General features: G+C 59.9%; 1 long non-coding RNA gene across 1 annotated transcript; it reads right to left on the bottom strand.

The window, feature by feature from the left end:
• Positions 1 to 2069: 2069 nt before the first annotated feature.
• Positions 2070 to 5372, bottom strand: LOC141371134 (uncharacterized). The gene is made up of 4 exons (XR_012375823.1): positions 5245 to 5372; positions 3821 to 4134; positions 2886 to 3001; positions 2070 to 2717 (listed from the first exon to the last, which is right to left on the bottom strand). It is a non-coding gene; the product is annotated as an uncharacterized lncRNA (long non-coding RNA).
• Between the last annotated feature and the right edge of the window lie 1114 nt (positions 5373 to 6486).

The raw sequence follows: 6486 nt of genomic DNA, 5'->3' as shown, positions 1-6486 counted from the left end.
TGGTTGGCGACTTCGAATTCTGGGTCCTTCTGGGGGCCTGCCCAACGGCTGGCTTATGCCCAAGGGTCAGGACAGGCAATGTCCCTGGCTCAGTGTTGCCGAATGCTTGTACTGGAAATGTCGCAGAAATCCTGCAGGGGGGATTTGTCCCCGCAAAGAGCCATGCCTTAGTTCTCCTTTGACATGGGGCCCCTCTACTTTCTGAGAAGACCAGAAGGAGGAGGGAACATAAATGTCTCCAAGGCCTGCCCCCCAGCCCCATGAGAGGGGTCCCTTTCTCTCTCTTTTTTTAAAGATTTTATTTATTTATTTGAAGAGAAAGAGAGAGCACAAGCAGGGGGAGCGGCAGAGGCAGAGGGAGAAGGAGACTCTCCGCGGAGCAGGGAGCCCGATGCGGGGCTCAATCCCAGGACCCTGGGGTCATGACCTGAGCTGAAGGCTTGTCCGACTAAGCCACCCAGGCGCGCCCTGAGGAGTCCGTTTCTCACACCGTGCATAGAGCTCCTGCCCCCCCTCTCATCTCCCCAGCTTCCCTTTCCTTGCCCCCTCCCCGTGTTCTCTGAGAACGGCCTCAGGGCCTGGTGCACTGGCAGGCCAGGCTGTCATCTCGGAGCTCACGCTGGGAGACCTGCAGGCGACTTCTGCACTTTGGACAGGATCGCCCATGTCCAGGGCAAGGCCAGAGCTGGGCGCCTCCTCCAGTGGGGGCGGCCCTAGCCTTGGCCAGCCTTCTCGGCCCTCAGCCCCAAGGCCGGGGCTCTTTTGGCCCTGGAGCCAGTCCTGTTGTTATTGTTATTATTACTTTGATTGGTTTGTGCCTCTTTCTCTGCCACCCCTCCCCCATCTCTCAGAAAACTTCAGGCACCCTGGGCCCAGCTCCCCACTCAAGGGGAGTACCGGCTGTCCCCTGGTTTCCCCCCAGGGTGCTGCTCCAGGCCTGTGCGGTTCAGGCCCAAATACCACGGGCTTGGCCGGCCCACCAACCCTGCTCTTGCCCCCTGACCTCCAACACTCCCCCGCCCGAAGCTCCAGATACAGCGGGGGCAGCAGCCCCGCATGATTGCGGGGAGGGTACATTCCTCCCTGTGGGGACAAAGCCTGGGAACAGAACTGGGGCTGGAATCCTGCTGGTTAGCTGTGGGTCAGGTGGTAAAGCTCATCATCCTTCGGAGCCTTAGATTTTTCTCATCTGTAAAATGGACATAGCACCCGGTCAGAGGTCTGGATCGAATGCGAGAGTTGAGTGTACAGCCCTTAGCCTGGCATCTGGCGCACAGTGGGCCCGCCTCCCTCCTGCTTCTCCATTTCCCTTTCCTCCTCCTAGCTAATCTGTGCTCTTAGCATCTGTTTGGGGCCGGGATGTGACAGGCCTGCGAGTCGTCCGGCACCAGGGAGCCCTGATACTGGCCCAAGCTGCTGTCACCTTGGCCTTAGTTCCTGCTCCTAAGAAACAACGTTTCTGGATCCACATAGCTTCTGTGGCTCCGGATGCAGCCTGAGACTTGGCAAACGAGTCACAGCAAAGCTGATACCGCAGACAGGAGAGAAGCCAACACTGTGATCTTGGTACGATAATGAGTGTTAGGAGCTTCTCCCCTGAAACTTGGAAATGCATCAGACAGGCAGGCTGCTCTCAGTCCCTGCCCTCAACAGCTGGGATTCCAATACAAAGCGTCTTTGTTAATCTTCCCTCCCCTTCCACACACCTGCTGCTCCTATTTTTAAGTGGCATCAGGTGGAAGTCTCCTGGGAAAGGAGCCCTTCTGGGGAGGACGACCTGGCCTCACATTCCAGGTCTCTCAGAGGCCCCAGGGCAGCCCCCCGGGTCACCACGACTGCTGGCTGGGTTCCAAACGGGGGCTCCCGGAGGGAGAAGTTAGCACACCTCGTATTTCTCTCACAGCACAATTCAATATGGCTTCTGTTTGTCAAGCTCTCCGTGTCAAACAATGGCAAGCACTGTGTGCGTACGTTATTTAACTTAATCCTCCTAATAACCCTGAGAGGGAGTGCTATCCCCATTTTACAGACGACAAAAGTAAAACACAAGAAAGATAACCTAGCTTGTGGCAGAACTAAGATTCAAGCCCAGGTTCCTCTCCATGTGTTACCCAGACTGGGCCTTGTCCCAGGACGATCGTCTAGGGGCAAGTTTTCTCCCTCTTTCCTCCTACTGGTGAGGAGAGTGGTGCCAAGTATGTGTGAGTTGGGGTCTGCTGGGGGGAGCGATGGCAGACACACCCCGGCAGGGCGAAGGGAAACCTGCAAGGAGGGTGTGAACTCCCCTGAAGGGACACGGAGAAGAGCTATCCCAGGGGCTGGGGAGAGCTGTGGCCTCCCTAGAGGGGTGTCACCAGAACCCTCAGGCCTGGCAGGAGGTGTGGAAACCAGAGTGAATGAGGACCAAGCGGTCTTTGCCCTCCCACAGCCCGTCTCCATCAGCTGACCCCGCAGAGGCTGCAGGTCCAGGGAGCCCGGTTCTGCTGCCTTAAAGGTGGTCAGTCTTTCAGGCACAGGGCACAGAGCAGGGGAGAGAGCCAGGGGGTGCGGAGGAGGGAGGGATGGCAACTAGTCCGTGCAGGGAGCTTCTGGAACTTTCTGAGAATCATACACGGCTTTACGTTCCAAGAAAGGGGTGGGCCGGGAAAAGCAGACGGTGCTGTTTGGCCTGTATTCAGGGCATCAGCTTTTTACCCGAAGTCCTGGATGCTCGAGCCCTAGGGGAGGAACGAAGGGAAGGAACTGAGGCCCAGCTGTATAGAGAGGGGGGCCAGGTAGAGAGGGGAGGAGTCGGAGAGAAGAGGATGGTCTGAAGGGAGGAGGAAGGGGAAAGAGGGAACAGCAAAGGCCAGCCCACCCAGGACGAGGGCCGGCATGCTTCTCACCTCCAGAAACGCTCACCTTGCCAACATCTGCATTCTGTTCTGACTGCAAGGCCCATCCCTGCTGTCATCATGGGTGCTGCTGTCCATGGGCCGCCTGGCCCGTGAGAGCTGGCTTTCTAAGTGAGTGAGGAGGGGGCGATGCCACTTCACGCACTGCCTCCTCCAGGTAGTCCTCCAGCTGAGCACAGCCCAGCCCTCCGGAGCCTCTGTGCTCACACTGCTATAGCATTGCTAACGCGCCCCCCTCTGTGGCCCTCAGAGTGCAAACTCCCGAGGAGGGGGTACCTGTATGATTCGTCAGTATAACCGTCATACCTGGGAGTAAGGGAGCCAAAGGGCCGGGAGTGCTCAGTTGAGAGATGCTCTGTAATCTGCCCCGCCGGCCCCAGGCTCACCTTCAGAAAAGAGCTCAATGACCCGATCATGCGGTCCTTTTCTTTTCTTTTCTTTTTTTAATATTTTATTTATTTGACAGAGAGAGAGAGAGAGAGAGAGAGCAAGAGAGGGGACACAAGCGGCGGGGGGAGTGGGAGAGGGAGAAGCAGGCCTTCCACGGAGCAGGGAGCCCGATGCGGGGCTCGATCCCAGGACCCTGGGATCATGACCTGAGCCGAAGGCAGATGCCCAACGACTGAGCCACCCAGGCGCCCATGAGGTCCTTTTCTGTCTGTTGGGCGGGCGAGCCCAGGAGGGGAGGCTGCCTCCAGCCCCAGGACCCCCACCCCAGGCCCTGCCTCTATCAGTGAGCCACTGGCAAGGGTGGCTCTCCTGACTGTTTCTTCGTTCCCACCCTCCCCCCAGCAGGTGACGGGGATGGGGGGGGGCGGTAACCTGCTATTGTCCTTGCTGGCCTGTGTGGCCTGGATAGGACACCTGCGGCCCGGAGGCCTGAAGCGGCCCTTGAGGGCTGGGGGAAGGGTGGGCTGCGGCCTTACCTGGCACACTATGGACAGCCCAGCCTGCCTGGCAGCTCACGTGGCAGCTTCCAGAGAGATCACTGCAGGTCTGTTCTACCTGGGGCCCTGGTATGGAGTCCCGATTGCACCTACTCCCAGGAGATGCGTCTCTCCCTCTGCTAGCTGCTGGCCCCCGTGTGTTTTATGCCTGAAGACGTGGGGTTGAATGGAGGCTGAATTCACGCCAGGAGAGTTGGGGGGCTGGGCCCAGTTCTGGGGCCCTGGCACCGGGAGCAGGCTCAGCTGCTGGGTGAGCCGCTCCTCAAGGTATCCCGGCTTTCCAAATCCATGTCCTGGAAAAGAGGGAAGAGATGATCTTCTGGACATTGATCTCTCGCCTTCCTCTCTCAGCTGTCCCCAACCTCTCCATGTCATTTGCGTCATGGGACTTAGGACCTGGTTGGAGAGACAGAGAGGCAAGGGGAGATGGCGAGAGAGGGACCAGCTCCCCTGCTGCCCCCATCCAGCCCCTGGGGCCTCTCTCTTGCTTCCGAGTTGCTTTGCCATCACATTTCTCTCTCTACTCAGCCCCACTGGCCTTGGCTGCCCCTAGCAGCCCTTGCCCGCTCATCCATCATCCTGGCTGCAGGGCTCCGAGTGCATCTCGCAGAGAAACCTTCCTGCCCTAGGCCTCCAAGGAGACGGACTCAGCTGTCAGAGAAGAGAGGGATTTCCGAAGGGGTCAGTCAGAGCACCAAGGCCCTGCAGGATTGATTGGCTATGAATTATGGATGTCACATCCCACTTGGTCTCAGTGCTCCTGAGCCAGAGAGGGTGTCCCTACCCCCTTCCTTCCCCCATCCACCCCTTCTCCCTGGCATGGCTTTAGCATGCACTTCTTTGACAGTAGGTGCCTTTCTTATTAATATTACTTGGTTGCTTTTTTAATGAGAGGGGATTTTGTGCCACCCCCGCCCCCTGCAGCAAGAGCTCTCTGAGCAGGAGGGTCGTGGGGTGTCCATCCACTGGAGCCCGCCAAGAAGCCTGGACGGCCAACTGGTGCTCAGCACGGAGCCGTCACTGTGACTGATGATGGGTGGCTGGAGGAAGACCCAGGCAATGAGGGGAGAGGCAGCGGCGAGCCCAGACTGCTGGCCGGCGGCCAGGGCACCGCCAAGCCCACCGCGGACTCTGCCCCACTGGCTCCCAGGGAGGCCGGCCAGTCTCCTTCAGTCTTCCCGTCTGCCCCCTTCCTGACCTTCTGGGTCCCCTCTGCAGCCACTGCTGCTCGGCCACTCTGTTGTCCCTTCTGCACGCGCGCCCACGGGGCCGTCCCAGGCCGGTGCGGGGCCAGGGGCGCCGGGGAGTCGGTCCCACGGCCACTCCTGGATGCCGCTTAGCCCCTCGGCGCAGAGCCCCACCCGCGCGATCCATGGCAGGACCGTCCCGCTCACAACTCACACCTTCCTCCTAATTCCTGCCGCCTCCGCCCCCGCCCGTCTCCGGCCTCATCCCGGTCAAAACCCCCTTGCACAGGACTTTCCCAACCCCGGCCCGGCCCACCGCGCCCCGCCCCTAGCCCCGGTATGAAGCCCGGGTGTGAAGCCGCGGCCGCTCCGGGCCCCTCCTCCTGAAGCTGCTTAGCTCTGCGCACCCGCCCCCTGCCCCCCCAGCCTCGCCCAGCACTGAACGCCGAGGCCACTGGTTGTGCAGCCAAGCGGTGGGCCAGGAGGGCCTCTCTCCCGCCCGCCCTTCACCCCGCGAGCACCCCTCTCCGCCGCAGGTCTCTTCTCCAGCACCTTCCGTACCACCCCGCCTCCAGCGCGCCTTCCTGGGGCTCTGTCGCCACCGAGGAAAGGGAGGGGGTGGTGGCTGTCCCACCTTGGCGCTGAGCGCCACCTCGGCAGCGGTTACAGTTTGTATTTTAACGGCTTATCCCCGGACCCGCGCACCCCTGTGTCAGGCCTGGAGTCCTCGGCACCTGAAAGAGATGACTCCAAATGAGTGAATGTACGGAATGAAGGAGTGATGGGGCGTGGGTGGGCCCGGGGAGCAAAGGCTCACAGGTGAGGGGCAGGAGGACGGGGGACTCCAGACAGGACAGAGGAGCAGTGGAGCAGGGACAGGAGCAAATAGAGCCAGATTCAGCCACGGAGGTAATAATGCTTTCACCCTTTCCCTAGCTGTCCCTGTCAGCACCTCAAAGTGAGGAAAATAAGGCTGTTTTCCTTATGCCAAAGCCAAAGACTTGATAAACCTCAGCTTCCCAGGAGGTGGCAGTGGCTCTGTGACGGGTGGGGAGGAGGCAGGAGGAGAAGATAAGCGGTGGGGGAGAGAAACAGAGAAGGGAGGAGAGAGACCGGAGCGGGGGAGGAGAGGAAGAGAAAGCTCTTGTTCTGTGCACTGATTACTAATGTGGTGGAAAGCGCAGCGGGTTCTGTGGGGGAGCATTTATTGTGCATGAGAAAGCAGGCAGTGTGTTCAAGAAGCTATCCCCAGGCTCCTGCAGGAGCTAGAGGGAAGGAGCCAGGAAGGAGAGGGCTGGCCAGGGTTTGGAGCCTGTTTGGCTCTGAAGCAACAAGGTGAAAAGGACAGAGGGCATGAAATCTTGGCTCTGACCCCCCGCCCCCACCCGAGGCCCTCTCACCAGGGGACAGGGCTCTGCTGCTCTCCGGGGGGGGGGGGATAGTTCCCCCACTGAAGTC

This window comes from Callorhinus ursinus, unplaced genomic scaffold, assembly GCF_003265705.2.
Source record: "Callorhinus ursinus isolate GAN/ISIS: 27379988/994484 unplaced genomic scaffold, GSC_fseal_2.0 scaffold57, whole genome shotgun sequence".
NCBI classification, from domain to species: domain Eukaryota; kingdom Metazoa; phylum Chordata; class Mammalia; order Carnivora; family Otariidae; genus Callorhinus; species Callorhinus ursinus.
Note: the sequence above shows the minus strand (reverse complement) of the source record. Positions and strands in the feature narration are given on the sequence as shown.